The sequence below is a fragment of the Micrasema longulum genome, unplaced genomic scaffold, assembly GCF_059751315.1.
Source record: "Micrasema longulum isolate JH-2025_06_02 unplaced genomic scaffold, ASM5975131v1 h1tg001113l, whole genome shotgun sequence".
Classification (NCBI taxonomy): Eukaryota; Metazoa; Arthropoda; class Insecta; order Trichoptera; family Brachycentridae; genus Micrasema; species Micrasema longulum.
The window spans coordinates 589,605-612,577 of record NW_028278301.1 but is presented as its reverse complement, the minus strand read 5'-3'; positions in this window follow the sequence as shown (position 1 = coordinate 612,577).

Below are 22,973 nucleotides of genomic sequence, written 5' to 3'. Positions count from 1 at the left end.
ATGTGATAGTTGGTCCTAGAACTTGCAGAGCAAAAATGAGATATGTGGCGGGTATGTCGACCAAGTACACGGAAACACACCAACTCCAGCAAATCTGGACAGTCAATTAATAGATTGATCACTTTAAAAAGTAGTATTAGGCCAGTTAGAATTCTTCTATCAGAAAGTCTCAAAAGATTTGCTGAAGACAACAATTGATTATAATTAAATAAAGCAGCTGGAATATGAAGTTTAAAATTAATATATTTTAGAAATATCTTCTAGACGCGCTCTGAAGAATCAGAATGTACCCGATAATGGGGCGCCCAGCGACCAGACTGGAGAAATATATTCTAAACGACTTCTAACCAGGGAGCAATAAAGTGACTTGATAGGTGTGATACTTTCAAATTTACTAGTAACCCTACAAATAAATCCCAACATACTTAGCGCCCATTTGAAATCTTGTCAATATGTTTGATAAATGTAAGTTTATCATCAAAAATTACGCCAAGATCCCTAATGAAATCAACTCTTTCAATTGTTGCGTGGTTGAACAAATAGTTAAAAATTAAAGGTTTCTTACTTTTAGAAAAGGAAATAACCTGGCATTTATCTATATTGAGAAAAAGATTATTTTGATTGCATCACTCATGAATTCTGTTAAGATTCATCTGCTTTTGATCGAACATCCATTTTTCTATTTTGCAAATGTTACATAAAATATTCAATTTAAGTTCCTTAGGCAATAAATTAAAAATGCTAAGTACTAAATAATTCAGAGTTCTACTACCATTCTAATTACTTTTTTCCGTACTACTAAACCATCATTATACATGAAGCGTGTATTGTGGTCATGTTTGAGAGGAATAAATTTAAATTATTACTATTAAAACGATGCAAAGTCACAGTAATTCAACTGGCAGTGTTTTAGGTGTTTTATAAATTAACATTTTATCTATAATAAAAAGTTAATATTTGAAGCACTAACTTTGTGGTTATTCATTAAAATAAAATAAATAAAACAACTTCATTCTTAACCACTAATTTTTTTTTTCCCCGACCGGTTTCAAAGCGAACAAGCTAGTTACGTAAACCTTGACAAAGAAGGTTGTTTGCTTTAAAACAGGTCGGGGAAAAAAAAAATATGGTTTAAAACAGAGTTGGGTTTTTTATTTTATTAACATTTTATCACTTCTTTGTATGTAAATATTAGCTAATATTTACTTACCATTTGTATGTAAATATTAGCTGGTGTAATTTTCCTAACTATAGAGGTTTGATAATTTTAATATTGGTTTTAGTTTAACGTCACCATGACTTTATACCGTATCTTTTTATTTATTCTACTTAGGTGTGCATTTAGGCAAAATAAAATATAACTATTAGGCAAAATAAGATAGAGCATGGTGTGAAAGCTTGTAATCTATAAGAAATGCAATATTATTTCCAAAATCCCGTCTTTCAGGATCCAGCGTACTGCTTACCATCATTTTCATCTTGAATGATGTCATAATTAACTATTTTTATTACTAGCTTACATCCCACGTGTAAAGTTTCACATGTATCGCAATTCCGTGCGTCCTGAGGGAAACAATATGCTCTAAGAAATAAGGGCGGAAAGGTATGGGAGGGAGGAGGATAAGGGTAAGAACTTAGGGGAGGTAACATGAAGGTGATTTCGGACAAAACTCATTACCATTCGTCAAGTTGACCAAATGAAACGAGTGACTATTTAGTTTACGCATTTGCTTCGTGAGGGAATTTGTAAGTGTGGTATTTTTTACATATTAAATATTAAAAAAAACATTAGAAATCTATATATTTTTCTGCGAGACCTCTTTACTACAATAACAATAAAACTGGTTTCAAATAATAAAAGTATTTTTAGTATTACGAAATCATTACTGACGAAAACTGAATAATTCAGCTTTTAAAGAAATTAATGGTCGATTGTGTTATTTAAAGGATTTATGTACAGTTTTGTCTGTGTCTGGGCGAATGAAGTATAATATATAAATATTTTTTTATTATTATTGACACGATTTTTTTTTCTTCTCCCATAAGTTACAACAAACTCATAATGTATACTTTCTGAGTGTGAAATAGAACCTGGAGGAGTGTTTCTGACTTCGTAGCTATAAGTCGGGTAATAATCCTGAATAAGAAAATCAAGTGGAGAACAGTCCCCCTCGTGAAGTGGTCAGCGCGTTCGCGTACTAAGCTTGTGGTTTCAGTTTCGATTCCTGGGAGGGTGTAATTAAATATTTATTTATAAGGTGATTTTACATAAGAAAGTTTAATAAATAAATATATATATATATTTTCAAAAATAACGTTGATTTTCTGAATAGTTGTGTGGTGTCTATTACTGATCACCTATACGTATTTCGTATTCTGCATTAAATTTAATTAAATATATAAAATTTTCATATAAAAAATACTAAACTAACTAACTAACTAACCATCACGCCATTTCCCCGGAGGGGTAGGCAGAGAGGATAGAACGCCACACCACTCTGTCCTGGCACACTTCCTTTGCTTCCTTCACATTCATACATCTTCTCATGCACGCACGTCGATTATTCCGACTTTTCACATGACCACTTTCAAGAATTTGTTGTACTTGATCATGCCATGTCTTTCTCGGCCTTCCTCGACTTCTACAACCAGACACATTCGCATCATAAATCTTTTTAGCCGTTCTTTCATCATTCATTCGCTCCACATGACCGAACCATCGCAAAAGACCTTTCTTAATTTTGTCGATAATGCTTGAAAAAAATACGTAAAAACAATAATAACACTGAATTAACTAAAACCATCAACAAAGACGTACAAAAACTAAAAGAATAGACAAACAAGAACTATCTAATACTAAATGTCAAAAAATGCAACATACTTCACTTCGAAATGCAAAAATAGAACAATCAAGAAACATTATTAATTAAAATAAAATAAACAATTGTAAGACGTCACTCACCATTATGTACACAAGAATTGTTTATTTATTTTACGTAATGGGAAACGTTAATGTAAATTTATGTAATTAATTCATTTTAAAAATTGTATTTAGTTGTAATATTGTATTTTTATTTGTTATTAATAAAAAAATATGAAAAAATAGAATACCAGACAGCAACACTTTCTCAAAAAAAAAAGACAAACGTAGGTCAGTAAAAACACTATCGACTTAAAAAAAAAATGCTTTACCCTACCACTTGAAAAATTACACAGAAGACAAATTTAAAATCAACCTGAAAAATAAGATAACCGAACAAAATATAACATGACTACACCTTTTGATATTTTTTATTTTACCGTTACGTTTAAATAATGAATAAATAAATAAAATAAAAATTTTAAACAAAAAAAACAAGAAACACGAGTGCATACATATACTCGTAAAAATAATCTTTTTTTTTAATGTTTCTGCCATATTTTTTTTTACCTAGAATAAAGAAAGGCTCTTTGGCTGAACGGAGAGCCTTTGAGGACAACCCTTCCCCGTAAATGAAATATTAATAATATTATACAATTTAAGAATGATTCCATAGACTGAATGAACCTCAGCACTTCTTAAGTCCTAAATAGTGGAATAGTAGAAATCTGCCCACTCTATTAGTAAAGTACCTATAGTACAACCCACCTCGCCAAACGAAGCCATGGACGTCCATTTTTATAATTTACACACGTTTAAGTAAAATGTTTTTTTTTAATGAAAGGCGAATGAAAAAAATTATATAAATACAATACGATTTAGCTTTGGTTAATTTTTTTATATTCGATTACTTTTAGTTATGGCATAAACTAAATAAATCATCGTCAATCGGCATCCTTATAAAATGTGTAAATTAAAATAGAATAATATTTGGTCAGGCGATTCTTGACCAGACAACCAATGCCAATGCCAGAAAAAACTTTTACATTCAACAGTATTTTTAGATTATGGAAATGTTCATAGAAAAAGCTGTCAAACCAGCCGATGACAGGTCGTAAGCTCTGTAAATGCCTAGAATTTTCTGTTCTATTCTCAAAAAGAGATCGCAATAAATCTCAATTAATTGGTGCAGTGAGTCCAAGAAAGCATTTTAAATAAAACCTATGATTTCGTGTAAGACTAAATATTATCTTGTTAAATTTTTTTTTTTTTTAAGCAAGTGGTGTTTTGAAACCGGTTAGCATATTAAATTTATCTAGTGGTTTCACAAAAGTAAAATATTTAAAAATATATATTAAAAAAATTATAAAATTTTACATTAAAAGCACTAACTTGTTGTTTATTCATAATAACAAAATAAATATGAAAAAACTTTGTTTTTAACCACTCACATTTTTTTTGCTACAAACCTGTTTCAAAACTACACAAGCTTCTTAATCGAAGTATACTTATGCTTAGTCAAGTATACGTTGATATATATATATATATATACTTAGTATACTTACTATACTACTTGATAGAAAAGCTTATCTTCTGGGTAGCTTTAAAACCGGTTGGTAAAAAATATATAAAATTCCTCTTTCTTCTCTAACTCATATAGTGTCCATGCGGCTTGAATGTGGAATCATCTCTCACAACAGTAGGCAACTGAAATGGCTCAAAATTAGACAGCGGAAAACTATCACTCCCTCTCACTTCTGTTTAATGTACTTCATAGTTCTAACGCTCCTATATACCTGCGTGAAAAATTTCAACGCTTATCAGTTCATGGTTTACCTCTTCGTTCTAATACTCAAGGCACTCTCTTAATACCCATCCACAATTCCTCTTTCTTCTCTAACTCATATAGTATCCATGCGGCTCGACTGTGGAATCATCTCTCATCCACTATTAAAGATGTTACCACAGTATCTCTGTTTATATCACGTCTGAAGAAACATCTCCTTTCTCTTCCTTAATCTCTCCTCCTTTCCTCTTTCCTCTTTCCTCTTTCCTCTTTTTTCCTTTTTTCCATTGAGTTGTAGTTTTGATTTAAGGTAATTTTTAAACAAATACGTTTATTTTTATATATCTTTAGTATAATTTATAATTTTATTGGTTGGTTGGAATAAATTACCATTTGGCAACTAGCCCGCCAATGTAAAAATAACATTGTGTACAAAAAGTTAAATAAATAAAATATATGGTTAAAAACAAAGAAGCTTATATTTATTTTAAAAATTCATTATTTTTTAAACATGTTATTTAAATTTTTATTGAATAAAACGGACCGCCACTGAATGTCGTTAAAACTTAGGTTGTAAGTAAGACAGGCTATTATTTCGCAGAGGGACATCGGTCATTCTCTTCCCAGTATATTATAGGAAACAGGAAGTAGGAAACAAGGTTTATTAGGGAGTCCTGCATCCACAGTGTAAGTGGGTACATACTTTAATCATGGGCGATAATTCAGAAAAACTTTAGTTCAAACCTTAAGATAATAAAGATTTACAAAGTCTGAATTAATGTTCTTCGCGGGAATCGAACCTGGAACCTTTTGTGTGTAAAACAAGCGTTTTAGAACTTACACCACGGAGGTCATCATTTATATTAAATATGTCTATCTGAATGTTTTCAGTGTTTCTGGAAGCACTTTTCTGAATAGGGAAATATCACATACTACGAAGAACGATAAAAATATATGAAATGGATTTAGAATAATTAATTGTATTTCCAAAATCAATATGGATATTGTGGAGAAACGTTTTGATACATAAATTTAAAAAAGAAATTTAATAAAAGTACGTTGCTAGAAAAACGCAACATGTTTGGCCTTGGCAATTGTTACGTCAAGATTGGTGACAATGTTCTTAACAAATTTAAATGAGCAGAAACAATTAAAAATAAATCGTCACTTTTTGGAGCGTTGCCAATGGAATAGCCGTTTTTGCGGGAATTCAAAATTACAAATTAAAAAAAAAAATTATGCTTCTAATAATTAGAAAAAAATATTTTTTTGTTTTACAGTATTTCACAGACTTTTACAAAAACAACAATAACAGACTTTTTTAATTTTAAAAATGTTTAAAAAAAAGTGATATTTCCCTTTTACAGATTCTTTTTTTTTAACATCTCGATCGCTTACCAACCTAAGTTTATGTATGGAGTGGAGTTCTGGTGGTTTTTATTTGTCTTTGATTATTTGTAGCATTATGTTGTTTTTTATTTGATTATTTATAGCATTATTTTAAGTGAAGGATTCTTTTTTATTACATTTCGATTGCTTCGAATAGTAAAAAAATAATTATTAGGCCCTAAGGTAATATATTTCTATTAGTCTGGAGATCTTAAACAACCGAGGCAAAAGCCTGAAGGGTCAAATGTTCTATCATGTAACGGTCTTTACATTTATTTGTGATACAAAATGTATTAAAAATATTTATAAAAATAAAACGTGGTTACTTTTCGACCAACAGATTACAAATCTTAAAATAATTACTAAACTGAAGTACACATGTTCTCATATAAAGGTTTCCATTAAGAAAAGAACACATTTTCTTAAATTCTAGGTTAAATCATGCCTTCAAAAATATTTGCATTTCTCAAAATTATTTAGTTCAACCCTTTTTTTGGGAAATCGTGTTTTTTTCTTATTTAAAGAAGAAAATTTTATTTGTAAATATGTAATTTCTACAACATGTTTTTAGCAATATGTTAATACAATCGAATTGCTAGTAAAAATATTATTATTTTTACTTGAGAGAAGTCATTGAGCCAAAAACACCTGTCCAGGTTTCTGGTTCTATTTCACACACAGAATTGTAAGTATTTCCCATCAGCCCGACACAGAATAAATACTCGTTTTTATTACCTTATTCTTATATATATATTATGATTATGAAAGCAAGGGTAAAAATAAACCTTACTGTATATACTCACTCGCGATAATATATTTTCCAAAGAGATGTTCTGAAGCCTCGTAATCAAGATTTCGAATCTCCCTTCTCCAATAAGAAATAAGGCAACTGCCACCTTATAGGACAGTTAACATTATCATACAAGGAAAGTATCCTTGGAGAAAGTATTTCCTCGTTTTTACTTCTCTATCAGATCCTGACCACTAAGTGCCAGTATAGCCTAGTTACCTGTCAGTGGTGAAGGAAACACAGGCAAAGGACTTGACCAGAAGACCCTCGGCTATAAATCTGCCAACTTTATTGATTCGATCTCTTCATCTGAATGTGGAGTAGAAACGAAATAATACTTCTGATCGGTAAATCTTTTTGTATGTATGCTAAGACCAAGTTGCACCGAAATAAGTTTCCAAAAGTAAACACAAATCATTGTAGCGTTTTCTTCCAAATAGGTAAATCTGGTTTATTTGAAAACATTTTGCATTTTATTCAAATAAAGAACACTAAGTGCCTTTTACATATTAAGTTTAAAATACATCATAAAATATAAATTCAGGTAAGTAAAATTAAGTTATAAGTAAAATATTGCATCTTTTTATTTATAATTCCTCCGTACGTGTGATGTCACCGTACTTCTCCTAAACGGCTTAACCGATTTACGTGCGGTTTTCAGAGAAATATAGATCTTTGCGCTGTGCATGTTCGTAGATATTAAAATTTTTAATCTAATATGTAAAAAAGAAGTTCGGAGCATAAATGTTTTATTCATCGATCTACCAAGGTTTCATTCGAGGAGAATGCATTTGCAAAAAAATGGAAAAATGTTGTTTTTTGGGAAAAAAAATGTTTGTTTTGAATGTTTACAAACAGCATTTGTTTTTTTGTGGATCTCAATCAAATTTTTTCTTCAAATTTCTTATAATTTCTACCCATTTATTTATTTTTATTGGATTTTCGGTAACATCAAAATAATATTAAATTCAATACATTTTTTAAAATCGTATTCTTACATAAGTACACCCCTTTGTTGGTGAGACGACCGGAGTTTGACGTTTGCAAAAAAAAAGCTATATTTGAAACAAATTTCATTTTATATTTTGTAATTCAAACATAAACAAGTACCTACTTAAATTCAATACTTTTTGAATATCAACAATTTTTAGTTTTGGAATTTAATCACAAACAAGTACCTAAATGAAAAGAATTTTTCTAAGATAATAGCAGGCAAGCCAACGTTTGGGCAGGAAAACGTCTGTCGGGTCTACTAGTTTAAGAATAAATTTACAATGACTCACAAATATTTTAAAACCAAAAAAAATAATTTGACGTATTTAAAAATAAAAATACATTTAAATTAAGTAAAATCAAGAAACGAACGTGTATAAAGCAATCAAAACTATTTTAAATAAGATTAAATGATAAAAAAAAACATTTTTATCTAAAACAAATAAGTACCTACTTGTCTCTTCCACAAATGAAATTTGTTGTCTTAAAATAGTACAAACATTATAATAATATATTTATGAATGTCGCAATATTAACTTTAAACAAATTATCGTTTAATTTTTTATTTATTTATTTATGTATTTCACAGTTTTCAAATGTACAAAGTCTCTTTGTTTCAGGTCCCGACTAGCTAGGAAATTCCTGTGTTTAGGAAGGACCTTATTTTTACATGTGTTTGTTTTATTTCATTAAATGATTCTTAATAAATTCAAAGAATAATAATAACATTTTAAAAAATCAATAAAAATATAAATTAGAAAACATGCAGTTAATAATAATTAAAATTGATTCGTAAATATAAATTAGAAAATATACCTTTAATAGTTAAGAAGTGACAAATAATTATTATAAATTAAAAAACATACCGATAATTATAAAAATTGAAGCATAAATACAAATTTTAAAATTACATTAATCACCAATATTTATAAACTATAAACACTTGATATTTTACACTATAACAGGCCATGAGTCCATATTGCAGTTGTGAATTACAGCACAGAACATCTAGGCTTGATAAAATCAAATTTATTTTTGAGTTCTCACCACTAATCGAACCTGGAGCCTTCCGTGCGTGCCAAGCGTCTTAGCCATTACATCACAGGGGCAGCTAATTTATTTTACTTTATTTTCTAAAACTCAAAATACGTATTAATTTAATTTTAATGGATATTTATTTTTATTTTGGATCTCTTAACAGTTTACCTTCAATGATAGAAGGGCAGATGTGTCGTAGGAGAATTCAGTACCAGAAATACCTTTTTATTTCACCTCGGTAGTGAAGTAGGTAAGCTTATTAGCGATGTAGATAAAGAAAAGTCTCCTGTTTGTCTACTGACGCGGGTTTTTATCTACTGTTCCCCAGGGAACGGCCGTTTATTATGGCCCCAAACTGTCGGCCGAGAAAAACTTCTTCCCGAATGCTTCCAGACATTATGAATTATAGCATTGTGGGGAACTACGAGTAATATTTCAATATTCATCACTGAGACCTTTAAGGAGAGAAAAAAAAAGAAATTTCGCACATACCATTTTCTGAATCTTGGCTTAAACGGAATATGATATAATAGTATGAATTCAATTTTATTTAAAGCAATTAAAAAGTATTACGAAATGGAAAAAAATATTTATGAAGAAAAAAACATATCAAAATTTAAAATAATGGTCAAGACATATGTGATAAACAATTTATAAATTAAATATATTTTCAATGTTATTATTAGAACACACATAACAATATGTATGATATGTGTGCCCTACTTTAAGATTTAAATAAATAAAATAAATATAGTATCGGGCGGGTTTAAAGAAACAATTATAACCATATTACAACAGAGGTGGAGAATATTTACGAGAAGGGAATATAGAAGTCTAGACATCTACAGGACTTATGACCTGTCATTGGCTGGTTTGATTGTTGACTTTACATACTGTGTAACATTCACCATTTTGCCGATATTAGAACATTTAAATTCCTTCAATTTTTCCATCTGTTGATGTTTGTGAAGTTAAAGAGATGAAACTTTTATTGGTGTGAGTGAGATTCATTTGGTTGAATTATTTCACCCTCAAACTGGGCAACGCCTGAATTTTTTACTTCTTCTTAGACCAATAGCTCAATCACAAATAACTATCGACGTGCTAATAAGTGACGTGATAACAATTGATCACCGTGGTTGTTTAGCGCGTTCGTGATCACAATGGAATATTTGTGAACACCTAATATTAAATGTCAAAATATTTACGTTTCGCGACGTATAATCCTGCTGCGCAATCAAATATTTGTATTTCACTGGTGTAAATATGGAAAATATTCCACAACTACTATTTATATTTATTTATTTTTTTTTATGTTTTACTTTCATTTAGCTGGCGGTTGGCAAGCCAAATGTCAAGAAAAGCAGTCGCCATAGTAATTGTAATTTAATTTTCATTTTTTTTAACCTTACTTTTTTGCAAATGCAATATATTGTATTATTTTTTATAGTAATCGCCGATTACACACGTGTTGACTTATGACTGCAATAACTTAAGCATGTTCATTATTGTTCATTGTGATCGCTCAAATGCTTTTTAAGCTCGTCAATAAATATTTGTGATTGAGCTACTATTAACAGCTCCCTAGAAGGACAGAAACCAGTTCTTGTCTACAAAAATTTGGCCAAACTCAAAACATTGCTAAAATAATTATATTTCCCATCTTAAAACAGACAAGGACAGCATTTTAAAGAAGGGAATATAAAATTCTCGACATTTAGATGGCTAACGACCTGCCATTGACGGTTCAAGTGGTAATGTTAGACACGGTGTAACATTAATATTTTCTCGATTTTTCCATTTGTTAATTTTAATTTTAAGAACCAAGTCCTCCTGTTTTAATTTACTGGCATACCTGTAGTATCATTACATTATGGTATGAATCTATACACACTAACGTTATATTATATTATGAAGCAAACCGTATGGCCGGCTGGGTATTGCCTTCCTTCATCCGGGTTTTGCCTTCCTAGTCAGTCACACGTCCTTGAAATTATATAAAATTGTATTGCGGTCTCAGAGTTTCATTACAATCAAAGTATTAATCAAACTTAAATTGTGATCACTTAGGCCTGGAGTAAATAAAGGACCTGGCCATGGATTTCACAATACGCTACAATCGTAAAAATTTAAAGAAAAAAATAATGGTGACAGAGAAATTTTCTGCATTTACTGAGGTACACTGACAATAAAAGGAGCATTGAAAGCAGTCATTATAAATTCTAAATATCGCAAACCTTTTTGCAATGTGCGGGTCTGAAAAGAGGCCCCAAGACATTTAGGACGAATTTGAATGAGTGGAGAGGGGTTTTAATGTTAGTTAAATTTTTTTAGAGGGTTAACCACTGACCATCACTTGTCAACGAAGATTTTAACAAAATCAACATTGTCAATTACTTCTGTCATTTTTTTCTCATTTTACTCGTACGGTTAAACGAGTAAAGCGTGGATGTCCTTAAATCAACTTCATTGAAAAAAAATAACAGAAAATTGAGATAATTTTAAAAATAATTTTAAAATTTAGGTGATAAATGATTTTGATATAAAGGAGTTCTTGCTACGGGAAATTAGATATCAAAAATGTTTTCAAAAAACTTTGAAAAAATTTTCTTCTTTGAACTAGGTCACGAGTTTTTGTAAATGAACCTATAATAGGGAGTAGTGATAGTTTTCAGTTTCCAGGAAGCCAGCTCACTAAACAGCAGAACTCACCGACGAGAACTTGTGACGTCACGAGCTAAGTATTTTCAAAATTACAAAACTTACAACTATCATAGCACTGGTAATGCGGTTTACAAAAATATTTTATTTTAATTGGCTTTGTTTGATAGATTTTTCTTATTTTTTTAAACCACTGAACTTTCTCATTATCTGTAAATATTTCAATAAATATATTAAATGTTAGAATAATTTATCATAATAAAACTCTTTTTCTCAACTAATGGTGCAAAAAGCACTGCATTGCTACACTCAGTGCAACGTATCTCAATCATGTTTTTTCTTTTTTTAAATTTCTTTATGTATGTTTTTATGTTAACTAAAGGTTTTATTAATTTTACAATAAATTGCGGTATGCTGATCAGTCTTACGTTTTAAGTATAAAATTACCTTTTAAATCAGTATTTCATGTCGACCTTATCAGGAATCGATCCCAGTACCTCTAGCGTAATAGGCGAACGCGCCAACCACACTATGAAGTGGACATTGTGACGTATCCCCTCAATTTCCTTTTTCAAGATTTCAGTTGGAAGTAGATATCCAGATAAAAACATTCCTCCAGGGTCATCGTCATCCTCATCATTTCCCTATCCGCACCAAGAGATGCATAGAGCACTGCATTTGTGAACTAAAAGTAGCGTATTTAAATAATCTGTTTTTTTATTTTAATATTATACTTCTTATACATAATGTTAATTGTACATTGTATATTGGCGGGCTTATTGCCAAATTGCTTTTTTTTTTCCAACCAACTTATAAAATATGAGTTTCATTTATATGATTCAAATTACAAAACATATACGATAGAAAAAAAAAAAAGCTGTACAAAAATATAAGTAACTGTATTTGTATATAAATAACCTACCTTAAATCTATACTATTACTCAATGGGAAAAGGGATTAAAAATAAAAGAGGAAAAGAGGAGATATTAAAGAAGAGAAAGGAGATGTTTCTTCAGACGTGATTTAAACAGAGATACTGTTTTAACATCTTTGATAGTGGATGAGAGATGATTCCACAGTCGAGCCGCATGGATACTATATGAGTTAGAGAAGAAAGAGGAATTGTGGATGGGTATTAAGAGAGTACCTTGAGTATTAGAACGAAGAGGTAAACCATGAACTGATAAGCGTTAAAATTTTTCACGCAGGTATATAGGAGCGTTAGGACTGTGAAGTACATTGAACAGAAGTGAGAGGGAGTGATAGTCTCTCCGCTGTCTAATTTTGAGCCATTTCAGTTGCCTACGATAATAAAAAATATGGTCTAAACCAAGAAATACCTATGTATTCTGAAATCGTTCGAGTTAATCGAGTTGCTCACAGCTTCAATTAGTCATGGAAACATCAGTGTAATCTAGAATGGGTAGTAGTTGTGCTTTAACGAATGAGCATTTAGTATTAATGGGTAAGAATTTTCACAACCTTCTAAGTGAGTGTAAGCTGAAGAATATTTTGCGGCTTAATTCATTAGTATGAGTTTTATTAAGGCAAAGTGATCTGTTCCACGCTTTAGTCCAGGAACAATGAAATATTGCAGTTCAAGCAACTTTCAAAATATTTTTTTCTCGTCTACCATCCCATGAATCGAACGCAGGATCTCAAGAATAATAGACTAACGTGCCAACCACTTTACAAAGAGGCAGACTTATATCCACTTAATTTCCTTATTCAGGGCAGCTATCGAGTCACATCAAATTTTAACATACTGCAGATCAAAACTACTGCTCAAACCAGCACTTCACACAAATAAGTGTATTTTTCATCTTCCTGAACACCGACAAAATTCGCTACACGAATAAAGGAGACATGATCGTAAATAGCCTTCATATAAATGTATAGATGTAACTTAACATTGTTTTTATTGGAATTCTAGTTCAGAAACGGTAACGGGAGGGAAAAGGGAACCCCCAATGGGTCCTTAGGGTCAAACTACACCACCGCCAATTGATGTGATATTCATTGCCAAGCATTATATTATTATTTTCAGTGGTGGATAAAAAAAAAAAACTTAAGCTGTCGAGAAAATTGCCAAATAGATTCGTAAATTGGACTAGTAATAATAAGTTTAAATGTTATTCGGTTACTGTTATATTTTTCAAGAGTCAAACGCAACAACATCGCATGCAATGCTAGACTGGCCAATAGAGGGCGCTGTTAAACATTCAAAACATCTTAAACTATACAGATTGCTCTCTTTTCCACGCCGACAACTCTCAGCAAATACATGCCGTTTAATATATAAAACCCTTTATTATCTAATAATTTTTCTCTTGAAAAAGGTGAAAATTAAATCCCATGTAAATAATCTTCATTTTGTAATTATGAACAACGTTATAAGGAAATTCAATGAATTAGAAAAATATGTTTTTACTAAATGTTATTAAATATTTTTATATAACCACTTACCAACTTTTCTATGGCTACCGGTTTCGAGACATACCCGTCTCTTTGGCCAATCAAACCAACATGCAAAACCCACTATACACCTTCACCATAGTTGTTGCACAAAAATATAAAATCAACACCGCATGCAATAAGCACATGCTCTGATTAGAACAAACATGCACTGATTAGATTATAAAAATATCTCATGTTGTAAGAGAAATAAAGTAAAAAGGAGGAGATGAAGGTAGTGGCGTGAGTTTAATAGATATAGGGTAAACATTACAATAGAACATCGTTTAATGAGCTATGTTGAAAGGTTTTTTGATTATTAATCAAAGGAAAACACGGAAAATCCAGCATTTTCAGTAATTCATCAAAGTAAAAAATGAAAATATAAAATAAAATAATATGGGTACGTGTTTAATTTCTGTAATTTTAATTTTCAATTTATTTATTTTATATACGTTTATGTACATTACAAAAATTATTCAATTCATACATAACACGAAAAAATTAATGCTAAAATTTAAATATAAATACCCAGAAATTATAGAAAAAGGATGCTTTCCTCTCTGAACTTTTTTTCACTAATATGAAAGATGCCGATATCCAAAGAGATACGGTTAAGTAAAGACATTTCTCTTCCTACTGGCATTACCATCGGCAGGTTGGTTCTGCAAGCAGAAAGATAAAACAGCATAAGTTGCATATGTCTAAGGTAGTCATTAGGAACATATAGAAAAATACTCTCCATTACACTGATGTTGATCGTAATACCACGGATTAATCGGAAAAAATACATTAGCAAGTATGCGTTTCTTCTTTTCTCCAAATCATTTTAGCCAAGCTTTCCCAGTATGAAGTCAGATGGGTACAACCACGGATGGTATCCGCACTCCCTTAAGTAAAGATACCTCTGAAATTTCTTCTGAACCATCTCCAGCAAAAGAGAGTACTTCAATTCGTGGGGCCTCCAGATCAGAGATCCACACTCAAGTCTGCTTCACACCATTGAGTTATTAAGAAGCCTTAGAACACGAGTATTCAAGAACACCTTAGCTGTTCGGAGAACAAATCCCAATATTCTGGGCGCACTGTCACAGACAGTGCCTATGTGAGTAATAAATTTCAGTCTAGCAACAAACATATATAGTTCAAAGATTTTTGACAGTAGCAGTTCGCTTAAGTTAACACACTCCCATACAGTACCGTAATATTAAATAAATTAAAAATAAATTAAATAAATATATTTCAGTAATATTACATCTAAATTAGTATGCAATTAATTATCTTATTAAGTCAAGACTACTGTCTACGTGTATACACTAGATACCTCGATACTGTTTTTGTTCTTACTTTATAAGAAGGTACCAACATTATTATTACTTAAAATTACACTCGCCTTCCCTGTATTTTGGGGTCGATGTGTCACGTGGGGCCTATGCCAGTGATTGAAGGTTAGTGCGTAACATTTTTTATGGTCTTTACCGAGCCTGCTATCACTGAACACCGTCTAAATATTTGATTTTATTGGCAAACAGCGCCGCAATGGATTTTAAATTATCGTATTTAAGCCAGCACTAAAAAATGCACTTGATTCGAACGAAGTACCCCTATTTTCTTAATTAAATTTTCAATCATTAAAGTATAGTGCGTATACTGCGTATGTATACGAACAACAATTATCTTTCCGTGTTTTCTCTTAACTCTTTGAAACACAGTGGTGTAAAAAATATGCTTTTCAATGAATTTGTTTTAATACTAGAACCGACGCAAATATTAATTAATTAATTAATGTTTTTATTTATTAACGGACATTGTCCATGTAAACAATTTATAGGGTTTAAATATTACTATAAAAGAATAATTTAAAATATTTTTTTAAAAAAAGAAAAAAGGCATTGACAAACATAAGGGACATCAAGACAAGATCTGGACTATTTATTTAGTGCTCGTTTAAATCGTTGTAAACTGAAACCAAAAAAGTCCAGATCTTGTCTTGAGTTAAAAATACGACAAAGACGGGTCATTGGAGAATTAAGGCCATAGTTTGTTCTATGCTGATCGATGAACAGTACTTCATTGTTTTTCAACCTACGAGTCGGAGTATTGAATTTCACTTGTCCCAGTAATGATGGAACATCGATTATACCATTTAGTATGCCAAACATATATATGGAATCAATATTAGTTCTACGTTTTTTTAGACTAGAAATATTTAACATTGACTCTATATCAGCATAAGAATAATAACATCTCTCTAGTCCAAGCATCCACGCTACTTTACAACATTGATAATATAATATAGTCATTACATTTTGCCAACAAAAGTCACTAGTCTGACAGATTTAAAGAGTTGTTTACTTCCTTACTGAAGGTAGTCAAATTTATACCAATTGGAAAAGCGTTTTTTGTTTTTTTTTTTTTCGAGCATTGCAGGCAAACTCGCCAACCACTTTATTCCGAGGCAGACTCATCTCCCCTCGATTACTTTTTCCTAGATTTTTACCAGAGGGTAACTATTAATTGAGTCAAAAACTCTCGTTCAGGGTTCTGGTTCAATTTCACATGCAGAACTGTAGTCCTCATTTGTTTTGACACGGACGATATAACGCATCATTAAATCAATTAAATAAATCGTAGCAGCTAGGAGAGTTTGAGCAAAAATACGTGTTATTATTAGCGGGCTTTCGTATAATACATCCTTGTATTTATTTTACGTCACGACCTCCCAAGAGAGATTAAGAACACGCAACCAACATGTTCCCTGGTAAAAGATGTAACCACTTCGCAACGCAGATCACGACTTTACTTATTGAGACGAAACATTTTATTTTGAGTGTGATTATTGAAATACTTATATCATTTTATACTGCCTTTTTAAAAAAAAAATACTAACAACATTTTGGGTTTGTCCTAATATTTGTAGACAAAAAACTGGATTTCACCGCCTAGGGGAACCACCTATAACGAGCGTCTTGAGGATGCGGTGGTGAAGCTGGCTCGGACACGTGCTGCGCATGTCTCGGAGAACCTAAACCCAAGTTGTCTCTTCTTTAAACCTGCGGGCTCACGCCGCGCCGTCCTCGATGGCCGTCGATGACGATCTTTCGACTTCATTCGGCGGAACTAAGGAGCGCTGGATTGACGTGGAAAGAGGCGAAAGTATTGGCTGGCGATAGGGTATCCTGGAGGCAACTGGTGATGTCAACATGCTTCACTTAGGAGCGGATGTGGAAAAGAAGAAAGAAGAAGAAGAGGAGTTGTTACAATAAACAAATAACAACAGAGATAAAGAAATACGAAAGCATATTCTTTGTGGTCAAACATTTTACTAAATGTTATTAAATATTTATATTTAACCACTTATTGACTATGTCTACTACTTTCGAGACGTACCCGTCTCTTTGTCAGGACACTACTTAAAAAACATGCAAACCATTATGCCTTCATAACCTCCCTCTTTTTTTAACTTTTTCTCCCACAACATCAAACGATTTCATAACCTTATCAATGCATGTAAGGGTTGCCTATTAAATGCATGGTATGTTAGGTCCACAATTCCTCTTTCTTCTCTAACTCATATAGTGTCCATGCGTGCGGCTCGACTGTGGAATCATCTCCCATCCACCATCAAAGATGTTACTACATTATCTCTGTTTAAATCACGTCTGAAGAAACATCTCCTTTCTCTTCCTTAATCTCTCCTCCTTTCCTTTTTCCTCTTTCTTCTTTTTTCCTTTTTCCCATTGAGTTATAGTTTTGATATAAGGTAATTTATAAATAAATACGTTTATTTCTATTTTTATATATTTTTAACTTTTTAATCTTTTTTTTTCTATTGAATATGTTCTGTAAGTTGAATTATAAAAAAAAACTTTTATTTTATTGGTTGGTTGGAAGAAATTGCCATTTGGCAATAAGCCCGCCAATGTACAAATAACATTATGTACAAAAAGTTAAATAAATAAATAAATATGTTGATTTTCTATATTTGTGCAACAACTATAGTGAAGGCGTATAGGAGGATATGCATGTTGCTTTAATTGGTGTCCTGACGAAGAGACGAGTACGTCTAGAAACTAGTTGACAAAGAAAAGTCGGTAAGATGCTAACACTGAATTACTTGATAAGTTAGATCGATTGCAGAATATTTGTATACGTTATATCTTTGATCTTTGCAAATTTGACCACATAACCGAGTATCGCACGCAACTACACTGCCTCAGTATCAGGCATAGAAGAAACGTTCACATTCTATCACTTCTTCACTATATTTTAAATAATCCCACTTCGTCTGTTTATCTGAGCTCTTCCAACCTCTTTCACGACAAGGACTATCTCTTCGTTATAGTAACGAGAGAACCCTTTTAAAACCCTGTCATCGCTCTAATTTTCTTGCCTCGTCTTTCACTGTAGCCGCTTGATTGTGGAATAATCTACGCACTAATGTAAGAGACGTCCGTACTTTATTTACATTTAAGTCAAGATTGAAATGTCACTATCTAAATATTTAAATTTTTCCTTAATTCTTCTTCTTTCCTTCCCATCCCCTCTCCTCTCTTCATAGTATAGTGTTAATTTTTTATATTCGTAGTATAGTGTTAATTTTTTTTATATTTGTTATTTTGTTAATTTTTGCTCTTTTTTTATTGAAAAAGAAATATTTGCGTTCTTATAATTTACGCAAATATTTCATTTTGACGGCCATTTTTAACGAGTTGTAAATAACTCACTATTTGAAAATGGGAACCAAGTTGGGGTAGAGTGGGATTTGAAAATTTAATTTTTGTCCGAAATTGTAAGATTCAAAATGTCCATGTATTTGTAATTTTCTCAAACTGAACGGTTTGGGTAGGTAGGAAGAAATTGCCTTAAGGAAAAATGCCTGCCCTTATATGTATATGTATTGTATATGTATATAAAGTGTTAAATAAAATAAGAGGTTATGTACAAATAAGGAAATTCAAGGAGTTAAGACGACGTGTTTGCAATTGTCCATACATCCTCCTCTGCCCTCATTGTCTGCGTGGAGTTTGTATTTCTGAGGAATAATTTTTCTTAATTTTCCTCTTTGCGCAACTGAGAGTCCCCCGAACTCAGCAAAACAGCTGCGGATGGATGCAGTGTAAGTGCAATATTTCACGTAATGGAAAAACGAAGTACGACGAAATTTCGTCTGGTATTTATAAATTACATTATTGATTCGAAAACCACTGATGTCTGACCTCTGGAAATTTTAATGTCAGGAATTGTCACACGCGACCAGTTAAGCATCTTTGGCTCATTTCCAGGACTCGCCAACCATCTGATAACGTTGCGAAGTGTTGTATTGTTAACTTAGATTGTAAAATAATACACGTTGTTTCAAAATACAGATATCTTGCTGAACTCAAAACCGCAAAACATGCTTTTCTCCTGTAAGTTACGTCCACCCAGTAAAATGAATCTACCTCTTTTTAAAAAGAAATGTTTGTTTAAATAAGAATTTTACATTTATTTTTTTATAGAGCATATAATACAGACTAAATGTTAATTTTTTATTGATTTAACACAATTATTTACACGAATCTTTTTAAATTATAGTTTATGTGAAACCTTTTAAATAAACTGATTGGGTTTTGGTCCCTTGGCTAGTGTCGCAGACTCGCGGATCAGAAGTCTGAATTAGAGCTTCCGTCTACCGCAATTTGATTTTTATTTCCTAGTATTTGAAACATGTTGAAAAAGGCCGCAAAAATCAACGTATTTCAATAAATCTCAAGAACATAAATATTTCTATAAAAAACCTACTTATGAAAAATTAGTATCAATTCCATAGAATTAAGAATAGTTCAGAAACCGCATACGCACATCAAACAGAAGGTGACTCAACTACTCATAAATGATTAGGTTTACGTTTTGACCCATTAGTTTCTTTGTAGACGTCGCTCAGTACGCAACTTCTGATTTGAATTCAACTATGCCGTGTTGTGTCCTTTTAAAGTGTAGAAATACTACTAGGATCTTAAAGAAACAGGATGCAATCACATTGCATGTGTAATTAGCAAATGAATGAGTATATAACAAATGCATTACAAAATTGAATTATTTTTCCATCTGTCAGATTTTCGAAGAAACAAAATGGAAATTTCGTTAGTGTTGCCAAGGTAGTAAAATTGTTTACCCTACTTTGCTGAATGAATGAAAATTGGATCTCGGATTAAACAACTCTGTAGTGGACATTTGACCGACATTATCTTCAAAACATCAAATACCATATAACATGCTATAAAAATATCCGTTTTACGTAAAATAAAATTTGTTTTATATTTTAAGTTAAAAGTTCAATAATTCAATTACTCTTATTAAATGACCCTTTACTTATCTACTCTGTTGTGTCAATCAATATTTCTTCTTCAATCTTTAGAGAAATTAACAGTTTGCTTTTTTCTTTACCTTACATTTGTGTTTTGATTTTTTTTCCCGTCAAGCAACATTACGCTACGACCTATCGAATGCGCGCGGTGAAAGTAGGGCATAGTGGGGGAATTACTGGACACAGTCCGATGTATTCAAATATGATTCTACGCTCCTTCTGGACTATTTTTAATTAAATGATCGATTCATTTATAAAAAATATTGTGTTATTTTCTTGAAAATCTAGGACATTTTTTTTTTTAAAGCAACATTTAAAACATTTTAAAACGTGAGCAAAATACGTCCATAAATAAAAAATACTTCTAAAGATAATGAAATCAACTAACATTGTTATGGCCAGCAGTTTAATTTGACGGGACGATTACCCTAATCGGAAAGGGATAAATTGAATCGATTCATGACAGCACATTAATGTGTAGTTTAAGTCCTCGCCCAAAGATGGCGAGCGTCATTTTTGCTCTGTCGGTATTACCGCGCTTGAAGAAAAACTGACACATGTGAATGGAAACGCGGACTTGTGACAATTTTGGTCACAAGTTCTTTGTTTTTTTTTTAAGATATCCACCGTAGCATCGTGCTCACCTCATCTCCACAACCTAACAACGTATCAAACCTATACAAATTATAACCTCCTTGAAGTGCTTTATAAAAAACGGATCGAAGCAAACGCCATTAGATATTCACAGGTCAGTTTTTTTTATCCTTTTTTCACGGGTGATAATTTGTCAGGTTTGGTGTTGAACTGTGGCAATAAATGTTGTATTTAATTTTCCATAGAATATAATTGATGTACGCACCGCTTCGCTAACAGTTGTAAGGAATATCATATTACTTATTTTTTATTGAATATAATCAATAACCAAACGCGCCGCCTAAAGTATAATTAATATAGGTACTATTTACACGTACGGACAATTACTATGCAAATATTAATCAGATACACAAAATATGAATTTTCAAACAAAATGCTGACATTATAAAACTCACTCCACATTAGGTCTGTGTGTTTTTATTGACGACCCATAATTATTTAGAAATCAAATTATTATATCGTATTTGAGTAAATAAAATCAATCATTTTATCTTAGCATTTTTTCAATTGCATAATGCATCTTTGGATTAGCACCTGAAGCGTAAGTCCAAACACCTTAATTTAACATAGTAGATTATCGATGCTGAAAATTATAATTTCTTTTTTTTTAATGCATGCTGAAAATCGAAATTTTTGTTTTTTTAGTTAAATGAATTTTTCATATTCTATTTTTTGAAGTTTGCACATTCGGCACTGTAAAAAATACATTTATAATATTAGAAAAATATTTTATTTTGTAAAAGGTTTAATATCTCATAATTTTTATTTACGTATTTGAACATAAAATAGTTTTTTTTAAGTAATACTTTTTAACGTGTGCAATATTTCGCAATACCTGGACTGGCACTAGAAGCGTAAAACTAATCACCTCACCTTCATGTTTGGTTTTCTCATGCTATCCCTTATCGCATCATCGAGTGTGGATAGAGATGAAAATGAAAAAAAAAAAAACTTTTCCATATTTTGTTTTTAAATTTATAATAATGTACTTAGGTACTTGTTTATGACTAGATTTTTAGATTTATTTTTTTATGACAAAATACAAGGTTTTCAAACATTTCATATTACATTACATTACATATTTTATTTGTACGAAATATTCCAAATCAGCAAAAGTGCTGGTATGAGGGGATATTATATATGATAACCCAATAGTTTTAATAAAAAGTCGATAAAATAACATCACATATCACTTGTCACACGGGCTGTAAGAACTGATTTATTTGGGTGTTTTTAAGTACGTCTACATGTTTTGTATATTTTTTAGGTCATTAGAAAGTGAATTGTAAAAATTTCTCGCTGTAAACACAAAACTGTTGCTTTTTTTGTTAGTCCTAGGTTGTTCGCAAGTTAAATTATTTAATGCTCTTGTATTTATTTTACGTACATATATTGTAGTTAAAATTAAATTTAATATTTGTTTTTATTTTATTCTTTTTCATCTTAAATATCATTTTAATTTTTCTGTGTAGATTAATTCCTTTACATTGAGCATTTTTGTGGTTCTAGTATATTTATTAAAATTAAATATTACTTTAATTGCTTTATTCATTGTTTTTTGTATTAATTCTTGCATTAGTTAACTACATTGTGACCATATTATTAATCCATATACAAAGTGTGGAAGTATAAAAGCATTGTATATCATTAATTTTGTACTTTTATGAAAGACTTCTGTTCTTCTCACTATTCCAATAATTGGACCCAGTTTTTTTATAACTGCTTTGATATGTTTTGTCCACGCTAATTTTTCATCCACTTCCAAACCCAAGTACTAACATAAAAACGTCTGAATTTAGGTGGCGAAAAAATTAAATCATGTTATTTTTTTAAAGCTATAGGAAATCGAAGTCAAATCAAATGTTAAAAAACTTATTTTGTAAAATGGAGGTACGTGCTCACATTTTAGTGTACATAATCAAATTAACTTCATTTATTTTTGTAGCGCCTGGTTACAACATGCAGAGTGAAGATTATAATTATTGATACGACATTTTCA